The sequence below is a fragment of the Kogia breviceps genome, chromosome 10 (assembly GCF_026419965.1).
Source record: "Kogia breviceps isolate mKogBre1 chromosome 10, mKogBre1 haplotype 1, whole genome shotgun sequence".
Classification (NCBI taxonomy): Eukaryota; Metazoa; Chordata; class Mammalia; order Artiodactyla; family Physeteridae; genus Kogia; species Kogia breviceps.
The window spans coordinates 73917686-73940477 of NC_081319.1; the positions used below are offsets into that span (position 1 = coordinate 73917686).

General features: G+C 49.3%; 1 pseudogene; it reads left to right on the plus strand.

Annotated features, from left to right (window-relative positions):
• Window positions 1-2946: 2946 nt before the first annotated feature.
• On the plus strand, window positions 2947-22377 carry LOC131764183 (GMP synthase [glutamine-hydrolyzing] pseudogene; annotated as a pseudogene).
• Window positions 22378-22792: the final 415 nt, after the last annotated feature.

Below are 22792 nucleotides of genomic sequence, written 5' to 3' on the forward strand. Positions count from 1 at the left end.
TTTGGCCAATTTCAAGACGCATAAATAAGCCTGTTATTCAGGCACAGAGGAGAGTGGGATTTATTAATTTAAATGAGTTGATTTGGAGGTCTCTGGGGAAAGCCGCCTGCATTATTCACTTGCTAGTCCCAGGGTATAATTTACAGTGAGTTTTCCCTTTATGTTTTGGACCTAGTTGAAGCTAGGGCATAAATTTCCTCAAGTTATTATTATAATTTATTATTCATTTAATGTTGACTCAGTATAACATAAGCAGTGGCAGAAAGACATGATCCTCCCAAAGGGCAGGAAAGCCAGGTCCCCAACAATTTCAGAGGGACATGTAAAGAGCTTCTGGGATCAGAGGAGGGTTCCTTCTCCCCAGGACTGGGATGCCACCTGGAGCTTTTTGGTGTCCACTAAAGTCTCCCCAGGAGAAATGGGCTTTTTGGCAGGGAGAGTGCACATGCAAATTGGGCTAATTGTTGACCTTAATTCAGACAAAGAGTCCAATAGGATGGGAAAGGGCTACTGCACAGGACTGGGACAGAAGGGAGACCCTGAGGTGGGGTGGAGCAGGAGATGTTCCCACTTGGGGGCCATTCAACTCACTTTTACCTCCGGGTGCTGGGTTAAGAAGCTAAGTGGTTGGGTAGGTGGAAAGCAGCTAGGTGCAGGCATCATCCCCCACTACTCCCCCACCCTAGTTCACATCTGCCCCTCCTCCCTCTCCCACCCAGGTTCTCCCTGGCGGGTGGGGGGGGGGCAGAAGTATCTCTCTTCGCTCCTCACTCCTCAATCACTTCAAACAATTGTGCAGCTTGGAGGCGCAGGCCCGAGTGACAGAACGTTTTAGACCTAGCAACAGAAAGCAATTATGTGCTGTTTGGCGCTGCCTATAAGTACAATTGGAATTAGAGGGGAGACAAAAATGATTTCAGAATGCCAAGACTGGGTGACTGGTGACAATGCAATGACACGCCTTGCTCCCTCCCTCCTTCCCTCATTTCTCAAGCTTCAGTTGTGCGCCAGATTCTGTGCTGTATCTAAGAGGCGTTCACTATTAGGTGTGGGATGGAGGCGGGGGAAGGACACACAAATCAGTGTGTTCTGCCAGGAAGAGCTCTGGAGGTGCAGGGAAGTTACTTAACCGATGCCCCGTCTGTAAAAGTGGAGGGCCACCCCACCTCACAGGACAGCTATGAGGGAAACACGTGTAGTGGACACAGCACACGGTCAGCGACGATTAGCTCTCTATTTTTGTCATTACCAGTAAGTGTTACTCTGTTGGTGGGAATGTAAACTGGTGCAGCCACTATGGAAAACAGTATGTAGGGTCCTCAAAAAATTAAAAACAGAGCTACCATGTGATCCAGCAATACCACTCCTGGGCATATATCCAGACAAAACTATAATTTGAAAAGATGCACGCACCCCTATGTTCATAGCAGCACTATTTACAGTAGCCAGGACATGGAAGCCACCTAAATGTCCATCGACAGGTGAATAGTTAAAGAAGATGTGATTAGGGCTTCCCTAGTGGCGCAGTGGTTGAGAGTCTGCCTGCCGACGCAGGGGATACGGGTTCGTGCCCCGGTCCGGGAGGATCCCACATGCCGCGGAGCGGCTGGGCCCGTGAGCCATGGCCGCTGAGCCTGCGCGTCCGGAGCCTGTGCTCCGCAACGGGAGAGGCCACAACAGTGAGAGGTCTGCATGCTGCGCAAAAAAAAAAAAAAAAAAAAAAGATGTGATTGTACATACATATATGTGTGTGTGTTATAATGGAATACTACTCAGCCATAAAAAAGAATGAAATAGTGCCATTTGCAGCAACATGGATGGACCTAGAGATTATCATACTAAGTAACTCAGAGAAAGACAAATACCAGATAATATCACTTTTATGTGGAATCTAAGATACGACACAAATGAATTTATCTACAAAACAGAAACAGACTTACAGACGTAGAGAACAGACTTGTGGTTGCTAAGGGGGAGTGGGTGGGGGAGAGAACGATTGGGAGTTTGGAATTAGCAGATGTAAACTATTATGGGATAAACAACAATGTCCTATTGTATAGCACAGGGAAATATATTCAATATCCTGTGATAAACCATAATGGAAAAGAATATGAAAAAGTATATATATGTATAACTGAGTCACTTTGCTGTACAGCAGAAATTAACACAACATTGTAAATCAACTACACTCCAATAAAACTAAAAAAAAGAAAAAACAAAAACAATAAAGTGTTACTTATAGATGCAGTGTACTGAAAAACTATGCTTCCACCAAGCAACGGCTTTTATTTGAAATTGTCAATGAAACATACATACACACAAACACACACATATCATAAATGCACGGCTTGATGAGTTCTCACAATTCCATACCCAAATCGAGAAATAGGACATTACCAGGATCCCCAGGACCCTCCCCCTACTATCTTCCTATTCACTGCCCCACTCCCAAATATAACAATTATCTTGACTTGGAACGGCCTGGATTCGTTTTGCCTGTTTTGTACTTATTATATAAATGGAATTTCATAGCATGTACTCTTTTTCATCTGAATTCTTTTATTAAACCTTCTGTTCGTGAGGGACGGGGGTCATCCACTTTGCGACTGACTTCCCTTTGTCAGTGAATTTTGCCGCTGATCATATTTTTATGGAGCTGAGAGCCACAATAACGGCCCACTTCCAGAAACTCTACAGGATCCCAGCGGCGTCATTCTGTACACTTATCTTGCCCTTGCTCCCCCATATTTCCCCATGAACTTTATTCTCTTTTGGTGAAGTGTAAGAATGTTTATGACTTATCTCACATCCCATTTGGAAAAATATATTTGGAAAAGTAATAATAATAATTGAATGAATCTTAGTTCTTCTTCCTTCCCTAGTCCAAGCTTCCTCTCACTATACAACTGTTTTAGGAAGATGGTAATAATGATGATGACAAGGATCATGGAAGAGGCAGAGGAGAAGATGATGCAGATGAAGCTGACGCCGGTGATGACAGGTAACACATTTTATGTTGCTTATTTTGTACCCGGCCTTATTCTAGCCTCCTGACCTGTACTGACTCATGAAATCTTCATCACAACACACTTCTTTCCCCATTTGCCATTAAAGAAACCAAGGCACAGAGAGGCTAAAGGATCTTGCCCAAGGCCATCCAGCTGGGAGGTGGTAAAGCTTGGATTAGAGCCCAGCCTGAGCGGTCTGGTTTTGGAACCCTGCTCTCAGCCAGCACCCAGGACGGTCATCGAAGGACAAGGATGTCCTCTGAGCCATTTGTACTGTCATCCCTTTAGAGGCAGTGCTCCTGGCTTGTTCCCCTGATCCTCTGCATCTGTTACCGAAGCACCAATGACAAGCCTCAGTGTGCAGTCTTGCACAAGTATATGTGTGTGTGTGTGTGTGTGTGTGTGTGTGTGTGCGCGCACACACACAGGCACACTATGCTCCTGATTTTAATGCCAATGAGCACATACCACACAGCAGAGCAGTCTCCCTCCACACTTCTCCCCAATCCCACACCAGGTGTAATTATCACTGTCTTTCAGCAGAGCCATAGGCAGCCTTCAACAAAGGGAGAATTCCCTGCCAATCAAGCTGACCTGCTTACAGAGGAAGAGCCATGACTGCCTGGGAAGGATGATCAGAGCTGTTATCCTTGGGAGACTTTACCCAGGCCCCACCAGAATTTCCATTCACTGACTTGATCCAGGCTCTTTAGGTACTTATTTCTACACTTCACAGCCATCCCATAAGGCAGGAGTTACCGTTTCTACTTTCCAGTTGAGGAAACTGAGGCTCTGATGAGATGTCGTCAATTAATGGAAGCCTGAGCAGTCTGGTTTGATTTGCCATGAAAAAGGAATCCCGGTGTTTGTTAAGGAGAGAAACACACTGATTTATTTTTTTCCCCCCAACAAAATCAAAGGGACTTGCTCCTCCCTTGAAGGAGCAGGGGAAGCCTTAGGTTCAACCCAAGTCACAGTGCAGGTGCAAAGGAAGCTCCCTGGCTGTCTTTCCTCAGAGCAGAGCAGGCTCCTCGCCTCCAGGAGCTGCCACTGCAAGTGGGAATAACGGTGAAAATATGCATTGACCTCAGGCTCCCCAGGAAAGCCACCCCCGTTCTGGGTCCTTCCTAGGGCTTTAATCCTTCTTACCACTTAATGTCTCAGTAAATTTTGTTGACAACTGGTCTATGCTTTCTCCAAGAGCAGTAAACACCGTGTAATTTATAAATCATTTCATCAATAATTGCCTGCAGAAGAAATGAAGCAACCAAAGGCTGGGTGGCGAGGATGGAGAAGAAAGAAGGACCATCCAATACAAGGGTGCTGTTTAAAGAAACAGAGACAGGCACCCGGGTGCTTAGAAAGGGCTGCCTGTCCTCAGTGACTAATTCCTGTTGTCACGCTTAGAGCAAAGGAGTGATGCTGAACGTCCCAGGTGCCTGGCATTTCTCAGTTATTATTTCTAATCCATGTGGCCAACCTGCACAGCCAGCATCATGGTCCCAGCTCTCTAAGGTTCACCTTGGGTGAGTAGTCTGTCCAAGGTCAGGCAGCCTGCAGGTGGCAGAGCCAGGATCCAAGCCTAATTCTGGCTGCCTCCCAACCCAGGCAAGCTCCCAAGGCCGCCTTGGTCTCCAATGGATGATGGTCTTTAAGAGCACTTGGCTGCGATCCATGGGAAGATATAGATGTGACATCTCCCTGGGCTGGAAATTTTCCCTTCGCCCCTTGGGGTCCCCCTGCCCCAGGAGCTGTAGGGCACTGCGCCCGTGGCTTTCTTGCCCTCTGGCCTCTGGGAGGCCCTGCGAGTGGGTAGCTCCAGCAGGACATGGAAGGGCGGAGAGTGAAGCTAGGGGTATTTTCCCTCCTGGCTTCCTTCCCACTGGGCTGCAGCAGCCTGGCTGTCCCTCCATAAAAGGCTGTTGCTCCTCTCAAGGTGGCCATTTTTTAAAAATTTTTTTGCGGTACGCGGGCCTCTCACTGTTGTGGCCCCTCCCGTTGCGGAGCACAGGCTCCGGACGTGCAGGCTCAGCGGCCATGGCTCACGGGCCCAGCCGCTCCGCGGCATATGGGATCTTCCCAGACCGGGGCACGAACCCGTGTCCCCCGCATCGGCAGGTGGACTCTCAACCACTGCGCCACCAGGGAAGCCCAAGGTGGGCTTTTCTATAGGACTCCCCTGTTGGGGTCTGGAAAGCACTCCCTCCCTACGTTCCTTCTGCCTCGGGGGTGGTAGCAGCTCTACTGCTGCCAGCCCCTGGTCCTGCATCCATGGTTTCCCTATTCTCCACCTTTGTAAACAGTCCGTGAAGCCCGGCGTCAGTTATTCTCATTGAAGTGTGTCTTCTGTTTCCTCTTGGGACTTGGACTGACACAGCGACCCAGTACGCACGCGTGCACACACACATACCTGAAACAAAAGTTTCAAGGAAACTTCCTATTCTGCCATGCCCTACCGTGCCTCACCAAATAATTAAAATGTTTTCATGGCCCACATTTTGCAAAAGTCCATTTTAGACTACACCCATGGTAGCATCCACAGTGATCATCTAGCTCAATCCTGCCTTTTTGAAAACTGAGGTTAGGAAAACGAAGTAACTGGTTTACAAGGATGTATTGTACAACACGGGGCATATAGCCAATATTTTATAATAACTACTATAAGTGGAGTATAACCTTTAAAAATTGTAAATCGCTATATTGTACACCTGTAACATGTTAATATTGTACAGCAGCTATACTTCAATTATTTAAAAAAAAAAAAAAAAAAAAAAAAGGAATTGGTCATGGAAACTTGCTCCAGGCAAAGTCCGGACTAGAACTCGGATAAAGTGACTGCTGATCCTGCTTGCAGCACCTAGGCCAAATCCTGCTGCCTTTGCTGTGGCGACCCTTGACTCTCCCATGCCTTTCTCTCCCAAAGAACTGGCTGGAATATGGTTATCTCCTTACTAACCAGCTTTCCCTTCTCGTTCCTAGTCTTTTCCAAAGCCGTCACTTACTCTCCCACTCATGAATGGCGCCACCACAGTTGATGGGAGCCTCGCTTGTCGGGGCTGGAAGGAGACCAAGCAATCACTCAGCCCACCCCTCTCATCTTACAGGTGAGGAAGCATGTCACCCAAAACAGGGCTCGCCACTAAGTCAGCACAGGCCTGATTCACAGCACAGTGGCCGGAATCCAATGTCAGAGAGAGAAAGGAGCGTGGCCTGCAGCACGTGCGGTCAGGGAGCATCTAGGGAGTCAGGGGGTGCCCCGCCATGGCTCGCCACAGCTCCCCATACCCTCCGAAGGCAGCAGAATCACGAGGAATTCACAGTGGAGGGAAGGGGAGGCTGAGGTTTCACCCTGATCATAAGCGTCCAGGTTTCCTCCTGAGAAAACCTCCTGGTTTTCCTCCCATAAGGGGGAGATGACTCATGATCTTGAAACTGAGCATGACCCTGTGGGGCTCCTGGGCCTGGAAACCTTTCAAACAGTTGCTAATCAGGGAAGGGAGAGGATGCAGAGACAAGGGAGGAGCAGCCAAGAAACAACAGGGCAGCCCTGAAGCAGGGTCCTATTGCTGCCTCAAGGGATACACATAAAAATATCTTTGAGTTCTTTACAGATCTAAAACCCCCAACAAATGGAAGACGTCAGCATTCATTCCAGACAAGATCACAGTTTGATAACCTTGAAAAGCTCATCAGGAGACCACCTGAGACCAGATTAAAGGACTGCAGCGACCCCTCTCCCATTCTAATCCTTATCAGCAACTCTGCCCTTGAACCCTTGCTATAAAACTCCTCACCAAATTCTCCCAGGTTGGAGTGCACAGCTTTTCAGGGCACGAGTCCGCTGTGTCCCCCTTTGCCTGGCAAAGCAATAAAGCTATTCTTTGCTACTTCACCCAGAACTCCATCTCTGAGGTTCAATTCGGCACCTGTGCACAGAGGCTGAGTTTTCTGCATCCTTCTCAGTGGTTAAATCTCCTCTCCCAGTCCTTGTGGCCATGGCCTCCAAAGTGGGGAGCACAGAGGGTTAGAAAGAAGAATTGAGGGGGGCAGGGAGGAAATATTACAATTCCTATTTGTATTTATTTTTACCTTTAAAAAATGTTTTCCTTCTATTGCTTAATGTCATGGCTTTCAGTAGTACATGTATAAAACTTACAAATTAATACCTTTATTTTGGGGGTGAGAGGTCAAATGTGTTCATTCTTGGGATACAAATCTGCAAAGGCTCTGCTCTGGGGGAACCGGGGACTCTCAGAGTATGGGCTGCATCAGAATCACCGGGGCAGCTGGGTTCAGGGCCCAGGCCAAACCCTCTGCAGCAGGTTCCCTGGGTGCAGGGCCAGCAATCTGCATGTTAAGCAAGCTCCCCGGGGAGAAATCCATGGCCACTAGCCTTTGCACATGGTCACTCTGGACTTTGTCTCTGCAGCAGTTGGGAAGAACGCACTTAGTCCACAGCCATCTTTCCGTCCCCATCCCCAGAGCTGCGTCTCACAGAGAAATAGGTCTGGGCAGCCCTGTCTTCCATGTGCTGCATACAGGGTGCTTGGCCAAGGGGTAGCACAGGGCTGAAGCCCTTGGGATGTGCACCCTGACACGGGAGCTACCTCTACCTTGAAAAAGGGGCACCTCTTTTCTAGTTTACCCAGAGCTGCCCTGAGGGCTGGTGGTGGCCCTGGGCTGCTCTCCATCTACCTGCTGGGGGAGCCTGACTTTTCATTAGGACCGGACTGGGCTCACCACAGCAAGGACAGCCCCTGTGAGGCCAAGAGGGGAAAAGTGACTCAGACATGCCAAGACCGGCCTAGGGTTAGGGAAACACCCCCAAGTCTGGCCTGGGGTTTAAAAAGAACTTCCTGATGTGAGGATGTTCAAATGGAAAGTCACGGAAGACCCACCTCAGGAAAAGGGGGAGAGAGAAAAAGCAGATGAGAGAGAGTAAGACAGGCAGAAACTGAAAGAGGAGAAGAGAGAAACAGACAACTACCCTTGAGGGGTGGGCACAGTAGGCACCGTAGCACATCTGCCCAACAGGCAGAGCTGGGGAGAGGGTAGGTGGTGGGTTATGGCTCATTTTAGGAAAAAAATTATACCCCCTGCTAAGGCAGGAGATGGATGGGCTCCAGGCTAGATATTTACAACTGGCTTCCTGTTCACACTTCCTGGGGTGAGAAGAAGTTGGGCTTCAGGCCAGACACTCATTACCAGCCCCCTGTTTATATTTCTGAAGCAAGAGACAAACGGGCTCCAGGACTACATATTTATGACCTGACTCCTGTCTATATCTCGAGATCTGCACCTCGATATAAAACCCAGCAACAGAAATAGGGTAAATAACCAGATGTTAGACATTTTTATGGCAGGGACAGAGTAGGACTAAACCCTGTTAAAAGATCAAGAGGTCATACATTTCCCATCCTTGGGACAAGGGAAACATTCTGCACATGCGCAGAAAGGCTCCTGGGGGGGGTCAAAAAGGAGGGGGCACCATCCCATAATATGCGATGCTAAGGCCATCCCATAAGCCTCTGGGCTGAAATCCATCTTGGAAAAAAGTTGCACACGTATGTGGGGGAGGGTCCTAGTGCAGGTCAGGTGTGGAAAAGGAAGCCAGATAATTGGCCAAAGATACACAAAGACCCGGAAGAACTGCCCTGCATAAATGATTTAAGCGCCTCTTTACTGCGCTCCTCCTCATTAGGGAGAATGCCCACGCCCTTTCTCTCGGGTGGGCATCTCTGCCTTGCTTCTACCTTAACTAAACAAACGGTTTCTCTGTATGCTCTCCCACCTGTTGTGCCATGTCTCTAAAAATAAACTCTGTACCTGTTTTTACAGTTTTGCCTCCATGAGAAGAGCATTTTTCACTGGGGGCAAGAGCCAGAGGGTGTGGTGGCTAGGATTCCCAGTTTTCATCCAGGTTACATAGGTTCAGTTCCTGGGCAGGGAATTAAGATCTCGCTTCACACCACGACTCACTCACTGCTGCCCCTCCGAGATCACCGCAACCCGCCAGTCTGTATATTCCTTCACACTGGCCCAAAGTGGCTGGAGTAGGAGAGGAAGACCAGGGATGCTCAGCGTTTCTGGGACTTTCCCTGGTGAAGGTGAGGAAAAGCATTTTGCATTCTCGATGTTTTCCCGTTGGCCACTGGAGCCTGTTTACATTCGTGTTTTAGCATCTGAGCCATAAATCAGCAAATTACCTGTTGGGCTGTTTTAGCCTGGATGCTTGCTGATGATGACATTTCCACTGCTGATATGCACAGGTGGGATTCTCCAGGGTGACTGCTATGATCACATCATCAGGAGTTTATCTTGGGAGCGTTTGGGTTTTGCTGATTTAATAACCAAGCCCTGGTGTCTGTACCGTCAGGGAAATGTTTAGTCTGATGAAGGGAACTGGTGAGTCCGGCGTCTTCTCCCATAGGTCAGGCCAGAGCTTATTTGAGAGAGAAAGTAAAAGGTGCAAGGGGAACATTTTCTTGTTTAATTGGGCATAGATTTTCCTGGCAATAATTTGCAGTAAGATAAGGGACCTCTTCAAGATCATGCATCTTGGCTGGCTGGGTAAGGAAAAGGACTTGGGAAATTCTGGGTGCTTGGTTTTTTAAATAAGTTTGCCGATTTCTCTCAGACTCATCCATCAGCTGATGAATGTCTATTGTTTAACGGATGGTTCCTGCCCAGCTGGCCTGGCTCTCTGCCTGGACACGCTGTGTCTGGATGAAGGCAAAAATGGAGGACTTGCCCTGGGGTCTGGAGTGCCAAAGCCCTTGTATCCAGACCCCCAGGCATAAACCCTGCCCCAAGGTCAATAAGCCACTGAGCCTCATGGCAGAGAAGTAGCTTGGAGAGAGAACAGGCCACCTCTGCACAAAGTGGGATGGGCAACAGCGCCTGTGTCCCAGCTTGCACAGCTCCAACACCCTATTCCCGGACCAGTGATCTGCTGGAGCAGAACCTGTGATTCCTTGCATTTATTCCTGGGGCTTAGCACATGGCTTGACACGCAGCAAATGCTAAGTGCTGGAATGAATGAATGAATGAATGAATGTAGTGACTTGCCCAAGGACATATAGCTGGTGGTGGCACAGCCAGGATACCCAAGACTAGCACTGTGCTCCTTATACCCCCCCCCACTGTCTACCAAGGGGTTAAGTACACAGGCATCTGGACCCAGACCCCTGAAGTCTGAGTCCTGGTTTATTTCCTAGCTGCGAGGTGGCTGTGGAGGTATGCCTCTCAGATCCGTCTTCAAGAAGGAATTTCCTGTTCAGTGACAGGAGGGCAGTTAGCTGAGAGCCTCCAGTTATAGCACCTTCAGGGGACACCTCAGTTCTGGAGCTCAGGCCAGTTCCTCCCAGTCAGGGCCAGCCAATGACCCAGCATGGCAGGTGCTGGGGCCTGGCCATTTCTGCCCAGAGCTGGACTTGTCTAATGGGTAGTCTGCTGGGGAGCTCCCCATTGGGTGGCCTGAGATGCTGCCATTGTGCACGACCTGGCGAATGGTGGTCTGAGGCATTCCTGCCCCCTTCCCTCCCCCAGCTTGCAGGTCTGCATTATGGTCTGAAGGCTCTCTCTGCTCAAGGACCATAGTTTGCTATGTAATAAATATGATGATACTGCCCAGGGATAACTGATTCGATCACCTGGACCACAGTGATTGCTGGGGGAGGAAAGTAAAGGGAATACATAACCCAGTTTGGGCCAATGAGTTATGAGATGTTTGGTGGGGGGACTTCTCCAAAGCTCCTTCTTCTTTTATAAGAACCTCTCAGAGAGAAGCTGTTTACCTCCAGATGGTTCTGTAGCCACCAATGTGGTGGGATTGGGGGGAGAGTGGTCAGAAGAGAAAACTGACCCAGGAGTAGAGTGGAGCCCAGGGAATCACAACAAAATGGGGCCAGAGTCCTGCTGACAAGGAGAACCCCTGGATCAAACCATGCCTGAAGCCAGAGACTTTTCAATAATCTGAACTTCTCAATAATTCATTCAATTATATCACCTAAGACCAAGCTAAGTGTTCTATCTATCATTTACAATGAAAATAATCCTGATTCAATTAGGGAACAACAAAAAAAGAGGGATCACCCACCTACCACAACAGGCCAGGTCACAAAGAAATGAATCTCTAATGGTAAAATTTCAAGCACATGAATGGCAAGGAAATCTCAGGAAGAGGTTTGGGGACAGAGGATTCAGCAGGTGTTCCCCAGTCCAGATTTCATAGGCAGTGGATGCTCCAGGATCCACCTGTGGCCTGAGAGCTGGATAGACAGAGGCCAGGGTTACAGTGGTGGCATTCCCACCAAGTGGGAAAAAAACCAACCGCCTGGGGCAAGAAGAGAGGAGAGCCAGTCCATCTTCCCACACAAACACACACACCCAAAATGAGAGGAGGGAACAAGGGCTGACCTGCGTAGGGAGCCAGAGTAAACCCCACGGTACGTCTGACATCCAGGGTGAGCTCAGGGTTAACTAGAACTATTCCAACACATTGCCCAGGATCCAGGGATCCTAATCTTTGCCCCTCTGCCCCCAACTCCAAAGGCCCAGTGTCCCCACCCCTTGGCTCAGCTTCCTCTCCCAAATGTCATGCAAACTGCCCTGCAGAAGTCTTTGACAGGTCCTGCTGAGCTAACTGCCCGGAAAAATGCCTAAAACATGGATCGTCTCAATCAAAAGGAGAAAGATGCGCAGCTGATTAGGCCTGAGTTATTTGACCAAGTGTGCTGGCTTAATAGCAGTTAATGACAGGGTGCGGAGGGCAGAAATGTAATTACCGTTATCGACATCTTCTCTTTGTGGGAGGTGGCTGTGGGTGATGGGAATCTGAGAAACCGATCAAAGATAACGAAGTTCATCTTTCAAGCCAGGGCTGGGTGAGGGGGGTCCTTCCTCAGGCTGGGAAAAGGGGATCACAGACCACACCCGGTGGCTTTTGAGGGAAACACCAGTCCAGTGCTGCCAGCTGGCCTGACCCTGAAGGTGGTTCAAATTCTGGCGTGGGCTCTGCGCAGTGAAGTGATGGTCGAGGTGAGGCTGTGGCTGTGGCTGTGGCTGTGGTCCTAGCTCTGCCCTGATGCATCAGGTGAGCCTGGACTAGTCACCTTACCAGGGACTCAATCCTTCCTCCGTTAACGAGGGGTGGTTCTGGAATCAGTGTTTCTCAAAACAAGGGTCTGTTGGCACTTGGGGAGGTTAGTTCTTCCTGGGTAGGACTGGTCCATGCACTGTCCCAGGGGGCACATTCATTAGGAATCCGCACTGTCCCCCAACCCCGCAAGATGGCCCCAGCCACTGTGACAACCCAAAACCACACACTCATTATCTCAACACATCCCCTAGGGAGACAGTGCCACCCCTGGCTGTGGACCACTCTCCGGTAGCTTTCCTGAACAGCTGGCTGGCCTCCCTGTACCTCAGTGTCCGCATTTCAGAAATGGGGATTATAACGTGCCTGCCTCATTGGGCTATGAAGCTTAAATGAGATACTGCTTATAAAAATGAAGAGCGGGGCTTCCCTGGTGGCGCAGTGGTTGAGAATCCGCCTGCCGATGCAGGGGACACGGGTTCGTGCCCCGGTCCGGGAAGATCCCACATGCCGCGGAGCGGCTGGGCCCGTGAGCCGTGGCCGCTGAGCCTGCGCGTCCGGAGCCTGTGCTCCGCAACGGGAGAGGCCACAGCAGTGAGAGGCCCGCGTACCCCCCCAAAAAAAAAACAAAAACAAAAACAAAAATGAAGAGCGGTGCCTGGCACACAGAACAATAAGCATTACCCGCGGTGCTCAACGTATGGAGCCCCCTCCCAGGTATCTATTATCCAACTGCAATCCTACATAGTATATGCCATTATTCCCATTTTATATCTGGGGAAACGGAGGACCTGAGAGGTGAAATAACTCGACAGATTTCAACAATGGCTCAGTGTGACTTCCCAGCCTGGCCTCTTAACGGCCCATTTGCAGGGGACATGACAAGGCCAGGCACTTACTGGCGTCTCTTATAGGATGTCTGTACTGTGGGGATGGAGAAAGTCGGGACAGGGCCCGGGACTGATGACCGTCAGTTCCAGAAGACGGACTGGAGGTGAGGGCCTTCCTGAATCTGCCCAGCTACGTGTTTCTCTGGCACCCTGTCTGTAAATCCAAACTTCAGGCCAAGGAGGTTTTCTCCTTGCTTGCTTAAGATGGTTCTAAGGAACAGGACACGAGGGGCTGAGCTCAGGGGACCAGGTCTGCAATAGCAAGGCTGGGGGCAGGGAGTCCAGAGTGTGGCTGGAGAGGCAGGCGGGCGGTCGGGGGCGGCTGCAGGAAGGGCATCGCGCTGGCAGGACACTTCCTCCATGATATCCTGGGGCAGCACGGGAAGGTGAGCAGGGGACAGAGCCCAGAGCCCATACCACAGAGAAGCCACAGAAAGCTCCGGGAGACCCCACGGGATGGCGGTCAGCCCCTTCCCTGCGAGCTCCCGCTCCTCAGTGTCCATGAGGCCCTGCCTCACCTCCATGTGCCCGCCCCCCAACCTCTGACCTCATCTTGTGCCGCTATGTCCAGACACCCTGACCTTTCTTTTCCTCCCACCTCAGGCCCTTTGCCCTGTGCTTGGTTCTGCCTGGAATGCTTTTCACCCAGACGTTCCCACCCCTGTCTCCTCCTTATTGCTGGATCTCGCAGCTCAGGAAGGCCTTCCCAAAACACCCCAGGTGAAACAGTCACACAACCCTGCTTCTTAGCACTTAGCAATGGCAAGAATTGTTTGCTGTTTATCAGTATAACGTTCTGAGAGCCTACAACAGTGTCTGGCACTAAATAGGTCCTCGGTCAATAGCAAATGAATGAATGAAGGATGGAGACACACTTTCCCATGGCAGGGAAACTTCGGTGTGAGGGCAGACGCGGCCCCGCCCTCGGCGAGCCCCCGTCTGAGGGGAGACACAGTTGTTTTTCTTGCAGCAATAGTTATCAGAAAGTACTAACCAAATACATAATCCTTGCAGGCAGTGTGGCTGAGGAGCCACATGCTTACAGGACGGTCAGGGAAGACTTCCTATAGGAAGTTGCCTCTGAAAACTGGAGGCCCCACATCTTAGACTTGCCAAAGGGGTCTCTCCCTAGTGGACCAACACTGTCCTTTTAAATCAGAGCCAATCAAAGTGGTCTTGCTCAGATGTGGCTGGTGAGTGTGACTAGTGACAAACCCCAGAGATCTCTCACCACAGGTCCAGACACACCTATGTGACCACTCCTTTTTGCAGTATAAATACTTGCCTGCCTCTTGATTGGAGAAAAATGTGGTCACAGGCCACCCTCTGCTTGGAACTTCTCCCCTCTTCTCTGATCTCATGTCCTATCTATATCCCCATTTATAGATGCTAGGACCATGGAATGGGATGCAGACTCACATTGCAGTCTGCCAGTGGCAGGCACCTACCTGGAGTTGTGCAGTGCACAACCTGTACAGCTGTGCTTAGCAGCACTGATAAACTCCCAGATTCTCAGGACTGAAAGGGACATCAGAAAGCCTAAAGCACAGTCACTCAACTTTAAAATGAAGAGCCTGAGGCTGCTGGTGGAGACAAGGCTTTTCCAAGGCCATGCAGTGGTGTCTCAGTGAAACGGCTGGGCCGTGGACCCACAGCTCTTGGCTCTCAGAACGGCACCATGAGGTGTCCTCTGCTGTCCTCCCTCCCTTCCTCTAGGACTCTTAAAACGCCCCCTTCCCTCCCCTTCAGCACACCGTGTGTGCCCATCCTGGTTCTGTGCTCTCATTCAGACTCAGTACATGCCATGCTTTGGGGTCTTCCTAGGTAAATCACATCACCAAGCTGTGGCACCCATCACTTGTCCGCTCAGAGTGGGGGGGGGCACCAGAGTGCGTCCGCATCTGTACAGGGTTAGTAATGGGGTGAAGGGAATGATGAGGAGGTGGGAAGGACCCCCATGTTTCCTGGCAGAGTAAAATCACAGAGTCAGACACACTTGGGTAGGAGTTGCTCTGTCCCCCACTGTCGCACCAGGGGTGTGACCTTGGGTGGTCCACTCAGCCCTTCTGGGCTCCAGATGTCTCGACTATAAAAGGGGGTAAAAATAACCCTCATTTCTCCCCCCACCCTTCACCCCAGCCTAGTAAGGATTACATAAGGTAATTGATGTGCGAGACCGAGCTTGGCTCATGCCATGGCTGCACCTGCCCCTCAGAAACAAGCCCTCCTCCTGGAAGCCTTTCTCAGCCTCTGTTCTGCATGTGTGTTATGGCTCTTCCCCATGGAAGCCGTTTAAAGGCAGGAATTGCTACTGGGAAGAGAGAAAATCTTTGGCACAGCTCAGCCATTACCAGAGATGTTTAACCAGCTCGTGTTCAAGGCAGAAGGACGTGCATGAAAGCGTTTTATCTTCCTCCCACAAAGGGAGAGCACAGCCCTATGCCAAGTCGAAATGAAGGCTTGATTTTTAAAAATAGACATTTAGGGTTCACTGATGCTTTGCTAACCCCCAGTCAAATCACGACATCAAGGAAAGAAAAACTCCATGTTCTGCTAAGATGCTGAAATGGCCCTTTCCAATTAGGTGGTGGGCTCTGGGAGGGGGAGCCCAGGCAGGCAGCCCAGAGCTGTGTCTGCTCATCTGTGTGTTTCTGGGTCTGTGAGCACCTTGGAGCTGAGCCCACATGTCCTGGGTGAAGGGGCTGGCCTCCAAGCTATCCCGCCCTCTGGGTCTCCCACCAGGCTGGGTCCCTGGTTGTCCCTGGGAGGGATGTGAGACCTGTTAGGTAGCAGTCACTTACACGTTTTGCATATATCACTAGGTCCGATCGTCTACTTTGAATTAGCAAAGACCAGGACTCTCACAAAATTGCCCACACAACACGACTACGTGCTAATAACATCATCCATCTGAAACCCACCATTCCCCAGCTCCCCATGGCTCCCTGTCTGTCAAGAGAACACAGACTCATCTATTAAGACTCAGCCCAAGGGCGGTAATTAAAGCAACAACGACAAACACTTGTATGTCCCTTTTGCTGTCAGTCACCGCTCTAGCTGCTTTCCGCATATTAACTCATCTCATCTTCGGATAACTGTGATGCTTCAAGAATGGCCACAGGGCTTCCCTGGTGGCGCAGTGGTTGAGAATCCGCCTGCCGATGCAGGGGACGCAGGTTCGTGCCCCGGTCCGGGAAGATCCCACATACAGCAGAGCAGCTGGGCCCATAAGCCATGGCCGCTGAGCCTGTGCGTCCGGAGCCTGTGCTCCGCAACGGGAGAGGCCGCAACAGTGAGAGGCCCACATACCACAAAAAAAAAAAAAAAAAAAAAAAAAAAAAAAAAAAAAAAAGAATGGCCACAACTCCTTCCCACTGGAGAGTTTGAGTCTAAGTCTTCTCACTTTGAACCTGGGCAAGCCCTGGGTCCACTTGACGAGTACAATGTGGTGGAAGTGATATTGTGCCAGTTTCTAGACCAGACCTGAAGACACCAGCAGCTTCCACCTCCATCTCTTGGTGCACTCTTTGGCAGCCCTGGGCCTCCATGGAAGGAGTCTGACTAGTCCAAGACTGCCATGCTGGAGGGACCACATCCACGTGCTTTAGTGGACACTCCCAGCTGGACCCAGCCTTTCAGCCATCCTGGCCGAGGTGCCAGACACGTGAGTGAAGCCATCTGGGACCATCCAGCTGAAGTACCATTGAGTGACCTCAGCTGATGCCACGTGGCACAAAAGCACCAAGCAGCCAAGCCCTGCCTGAGTAACTGACCACAAAATCATGAGGTATAATAAAATGGCAAAAGTACTTTGTTAGGCAGCAGTAGGTAACCAGGACAACCTTCTGAGTCGGGTCCAATGGAATACCGTTTGACAGCTGAGCAAGCTGAGACACAGAGAAGTTAAGTAGTTTGCCCATGGTCACACAGCTAATAAGTGATGAAGCCAGGATTCAAAACCCAGACAGCCTGGTCCCAAAGTCCATGCTCCCTCTTCTCTGAACCCTAAATGGACTATTCCATTGTCCTAACATCTCTTGAACTTACCCATTGGCAAATCTTCTCCCCTACTGGATGCAAAGGCTACTGAAAGGTAGATACCAGTTCTTAGTCAATGCATAGCCCTGTCCTGGGACAGAGGAAGAGTGCTCGGTGTTTGCTGAGAGTGGAGGGAGGTGGGGGGTGGATAGATCGATGGACTGATGAATGAACAGATGAATGGGCTTGGATAGGAGAGAGCCTAGAGAACGTGGACGAGCTAGAACTGTTTGGGGTGTGGGCTTATTAGAGGTGCCGTCAGCATGAGGGAAGCAGAGGAGCACCACACACCAGGTAGAGGGGTGCAAAGCCTCCCTTGACTATTTGTGTGGTTCCCCACCCTCTCTTCTCCGGGGCCTCACAAAGGGTCACTCTTTGAAGCTAAAGATTAATTCTGAAAAACACTTCCATTTTAGTGTTATATGTTGCCTCCATTCTTTCTTTCCCCCCAGCACGATTTTAACAAGGACCCAAAACTTCCACTAATAGATATGTCACATGCCTGAAATGTCTAGTCACCAGCTGAACACTGATTTGACCTCTGAATGTCCTGGTAGCCCAGGCAAAAGGGAAGATACATTGTAGTTAAGAGTCCTCATTTGGGGGAGATTTGCTGACCTCTTAGATCCAGAACCGACAACCCCAATAACTACCTTGCAGAAGGCTCACCTCTGACCCTCCACACTCAGCCTCTGGACGCATGCACCCCATGTGTTCACCACCAGTCCACCCTGAATGCAGTTGTGCTTATTCCTAACTCCTCCTCCGCTATTCTCAAAAGGGCACGGGCTTGAGTTCATTCATCTCTCAACCATGAATCCTCAGTTCCGCAGATGCTGTGCTTCTTGCCAGACTAGTCAGTGACCGCAAGGTCTTCCAAACCTCTGGAAACTTCTGGAGAAACAAGAGTCCCTGGGCTCCTCCCACCAGCACTTTTCTCTTTAAGATTCCAGGCAAACAAGAGGATTTCTATTATCTTGTCCAAGAGTATTTTTCCGGGAAGAAGGGTTACACTGAACCTCAATGGAAATTTCCACCGGAGCTTTTCCATTTTCTGGAACCCATTACACAGAGCAGCATTAAATTTACAGGATGCAATCCCTTTAGATGTGGATGGTTAGGTTATATAGTTCACAGGAGTAGATAAAAAGGGGCCAACAGACTCATCTGGAGAGATGAAATTTTTCCTGCAAAGAGGGTGGTCTCTGTTCAAAGTTCAGAGAAGTCTGTCCTTCCAGGAGGGATTTATTGCATACATGGCTCTTACAAAGGACGCTGGAGGGCTTCCCTGGTGGTGCAGTGGTTGAGAGTCCGCCTGCCGATGCAGGGGACACGGGTTCGTGCCCCGGTCCAGGAAGATCCCACATGCCGCGGAGCGGCTGGGCCCGTGAACCATGGCCGCTGAGCCTGCATGTCCAGAGCCTGTGCTCCGCAACGGGAGAGGCCACAGCAGTGAGAGGCCCATGTACCACACACACACACACACAAAAAGAAAAAAGGACACTGGATAACATAACAGTTGACCCAGAGATGTTCGTTGTCTCATTAACCTCCTGAGAGTGACCAGGACGGCAGATTCTGAGCTACATAGAGAGAGCGTCGAGAACAACCAGGCACTGCAGTTGCCCCTCCTGCCCTGCCCTCACCAGCCTCTGCCACTTGGCTTTGCTCAAGGCAGGTAATGAACAGACTTGAGGAAAATGCTTAATCCCAAGCCAGATGCCACATTCACTCTAGCAGGTCTCCTCCCTGCCACCTCCCACCCCAGCATGCGCACGCACACACGCGCATACAATTTCCCCAGTCTCTGTGTTCATGGAACTAATCTACTTTACTACCACCTTGAGGAACATGTGAATCACTGAGCAAAGACAGAGAGAAAGCTGAAGATAAGTGATTTTTGGAAGGTTGTCATTTTGAAGCCCCAAAGGCAGGCTTCTCCAGGGTGGGTGAGGCCGTAGAAGTGACAGGCAGCTGGGGCCATCCCCTCTTCCCTGAACAGCCCTTTCTCCCCCACACTCTGGACCTTTGCACTGTCTGTTCCCTCCACCTGGGATGCCCTCTTCTGATCGCCATCTTTTCCTGGCAAAATGCCATCTGTCTCTCTCAAGGCCTGGACATTCCTGATCTCCCCACCCCAGCATAAGCTCCCCAAGCTTAGGGCCCTTACCTCTCATGTCATAGAGTTGCTTCATGGTAAACAGTGTAGACTCTGGAGCCAGTGGCCTGGGCTCAACTTAAGAATGCTACCTACTAGTTGTGTAATGGGAAGAACAAATCCGACTCCATATTGGATCTGTTTCTTTTACTTTCACTTTTGCATTCCATTGCTGTTGCTATAAGAATGTTGCCTGTAGCTTGAAATATACAGGATAGCCCATTCTCAAGGCTCTGACCTTTAAAGGTATAACACTTTACCATTCATATAGAGATACAAAGTTGCAGAACAGACAATAACATTTGTTTTGTTAGAGGTTTACAGGAACATGTGACTGGACCTACAGGGACAGCTGCAAAGGACAAAGGATTCTGACACCAAGAGGTCTGCAGCAATCAATCATACCCCTCCTCTTTTACTATAAGAGAAGCTTGAATTCTAAGAGGGTAAGATGGTTCTCTGCGATGCAAGTCCACCATCTTCTCCATTTGCTGGCTTTCTGAATAAAATCACTATTCCTTGTCCCAACAACTCGTTTCTCAGTTATTTGGCCTGTCACGCGGCGAGCAGTACAAGTTTGGATGTGGTAACAGCTGTGCAACTTCGCACAAGTTACTGAATCTCTCTGTGCTTTAGATGCCCCTTCCATGAGATGAGGAAGATAACCATGTCTACCCGATTAGCATTGTTGAGAGAATTTTCAAAGCAATGACTGTAAATTGCTGTCATTATCATTATCCTTGGGGACTGCGTGCTCAAGGCCCGGCACTCAAAGGAGCTGGGAATGCCTCCTGAACTTCAGTGTGGGAATAAGGAACTGGCTGCAGTCTGCTAGGGAAGTGGGGATTGAGAGACAATAATGCAGTCGGGGCAGCTCCAGGAGTAATACGGGGGCCCAGGGATGGGCTGGGGCTGGAGGTCCTGCCCAGCACACCCTGACTGCCTCTACCACACCCTGAGATTTTCCTCAGCACCAGCCCCCATCTCCTCCTGCAGACTCAGGGACCATCTGAGAGCAGACTTGAAAGGGAGCTCCTGCCTCAGATCTTCTCTGCAGGGAGCTGCAGCATTGGTAGGCTGGAAAATGTTCACAGTCCACTCTTTGGAGGAGGGGAGGTGCAACTGTGACTTACAGTGTCTGCCAGCTTCCAAGGTGTAAATACTCCCAGCATGGTGGGTTTCAAGCTCCTGACGCCATGTCACTGAATGCAGAGTTGAGAATGAATAGGCAGTTCCCTCTATTACATGGCAATTTCACTATATGCCTACAATAGATGTAAACAACCTGAAGCGCATGGGTCAGAGTAAAATACACAGAATTAGAATGTAGCTAAATAATTACAAAGTAATAAGTTTCAAACATATATTACATTTCTTTTTGATATAATAATTTAAAATAATTTTAAATCATGGTTGTGTTTAAAAAGTAGCTGTCAGCATGCCTGAAACGGTTGGTTGTTTGGCCTGAGGTGACCCAGCACTGGAGCCTACCCGGCTCTTCAGTGGGGCTAATGGCAGACTTTGGGAGGGCTCAAGCCAAGGAGTACTTCTCAGAACTTCTGCTGCCAGTGTCCTTGTCCCCACGGTGAGCCACAGCCACCCCCCGCCTCTGCAGGAGACCCTCCAACACTAACAGGTAGAGCAAATGAATCTAAAAAATTACATGGAGTCCAGTTCTGCCCTGAAGTTGGCCTTACAGAAAATGGGAAAGTAATACTGAAGAATTTCCTCTTCGACATAGCTCGGTGCAGCGGGACCTTCACTGTGCAGAACAGAGAACTTGAGTGCATTCAAGAGATCAAAGAGAGAGTCAGCACATCAAAAGTTTTGGTTTTGCTCAATGGTTGAGTAGACTCAACAGTTTGTGCAACTTTGTTGAATCGTGCTTTGAACCAAGATCAAGTCTTTGCTGTGCACATTGATAATGGCTTTATGAGAAAACGAGAATGTCAGTCTGTTGAAGAGGCCCTCAAAAAGCTTGGAATTCAAGTCAAAGTGATAAATACTGCTCCTCCTTTCTACAATGGAACAACAGCTCTACCAATATCAGATGAAGACAGAACTCCACGAAAGAGAATTAGCAAAACCTTAAATAGGACTACAAGTCCTGAGGAGAAAGGAAAAATCCTTGGGGATACTTTTGTTAAGATTGCCAATGAAGTACTTGGAGAAATGAACCTGAAACCACAGAAGGTTCTCCTTGCCCAAGGTACTTTATGGCCTGATCTAATTGCAAGTGCATCCCTTGTTGCAAGTGGCAAAGATAAACTCATCAAAACCCATCATAACGACACAGAGCTTATCAGAAAGTTGAGAGAGGAGTGCAAGGTCATAGAACCTTTGAAAGATTTTCATCCAGATGAAGCAAGGATCTTAGGCAGAGAATTTGGACTTCCAGAAGAGTTAGTTTCCAGGCATCCATTCCCAGGTCCAAGCCTGGCAATCAGAGTACTATGTGCTGAGGAACCTTATATTTGTAAGGATTTTCCTGAAACCAACAATATTTTGAAAATAGTAGCTGATTTTTCTGCAAGCGTTAAAAAGCCACATACACTATTACAGAGAGTCAAAGCCTGCACAACAGAAGAGGATCAAGAGAAGCTGATACAAATTACAAGTCTGCATTCACCGAATGACTTCCTGCTACTAATTAAAACTGTGGGTGTGCAGGGTGACTGTCGTTCTTACAGTTACGTGTGTGGAATCTCCAGTAAGGATAAGCCTGACTGGGAATCTCCAATTTTCCTGGTTAGACTTATACCTCGCATGTGTCACAACATTAACAGAGTTGTCTATATATTTGGCCCACCAGTTAAAGAACCTCCTACAGATGTTACCGCCACTTTCTTGACAACGGGGGTGCTCAGTACTTTACACCAAGCTGATTTTGAGGCCCATAACATTCTCAGGGAGTCTGGGTATGCTGGAAAAATCAGCCAGATGCCGGTGATTTTGACACCTTTACGTTTTGATCAGGACCCACTTCAGAAGCAGCCTTCATGCCAGAGATCCATGGTTATTCGAACCTTTATTACTAGTGATTTCATGACCGGTATACCTGCAACCCCTGGCAATGAGATCCCTGTAGAGGTGGTGTTAAAGATGGTCACTGAGATTAAGAAGATTCCTGGTATTTCTCAAATTATGTATGGCTTAACATCAAAGTTCCCAGGAACTATTGAGTGAGGGTAATAAACTTCTTGTTCTACTTTAAAAAAAAAAAAAAAAAGATGCCTGAAACTTCAGCAATTGGTTCTCCCCTCATTCGTAACCCTGATACTCTTTGTAGCATATACCTACCCCAGGACCTTTGCACCTACAGTCTCCTCCACACGGTATGCTCTTTCCCCAGATAACCCTGTGATTCCTTCCCCACTTCCTTTAGCTCCAGCTCAAGCACCACTTTGTCACTTATTAAAAGACATTCTCTGGCCATTCTATATAAATAACAGCACCCCTTCCCTCAGTCCTTCCTAACCCCCAGCTCTGCTGTATTTTCCTCCAGAGCCCTGGACACCATGGACACTCTATTTGTTCATTCATCATCCATCTTCCCCCAGTGAAATCCCCACAAGGACAGGGATTTCTGTCCACTGTGTTA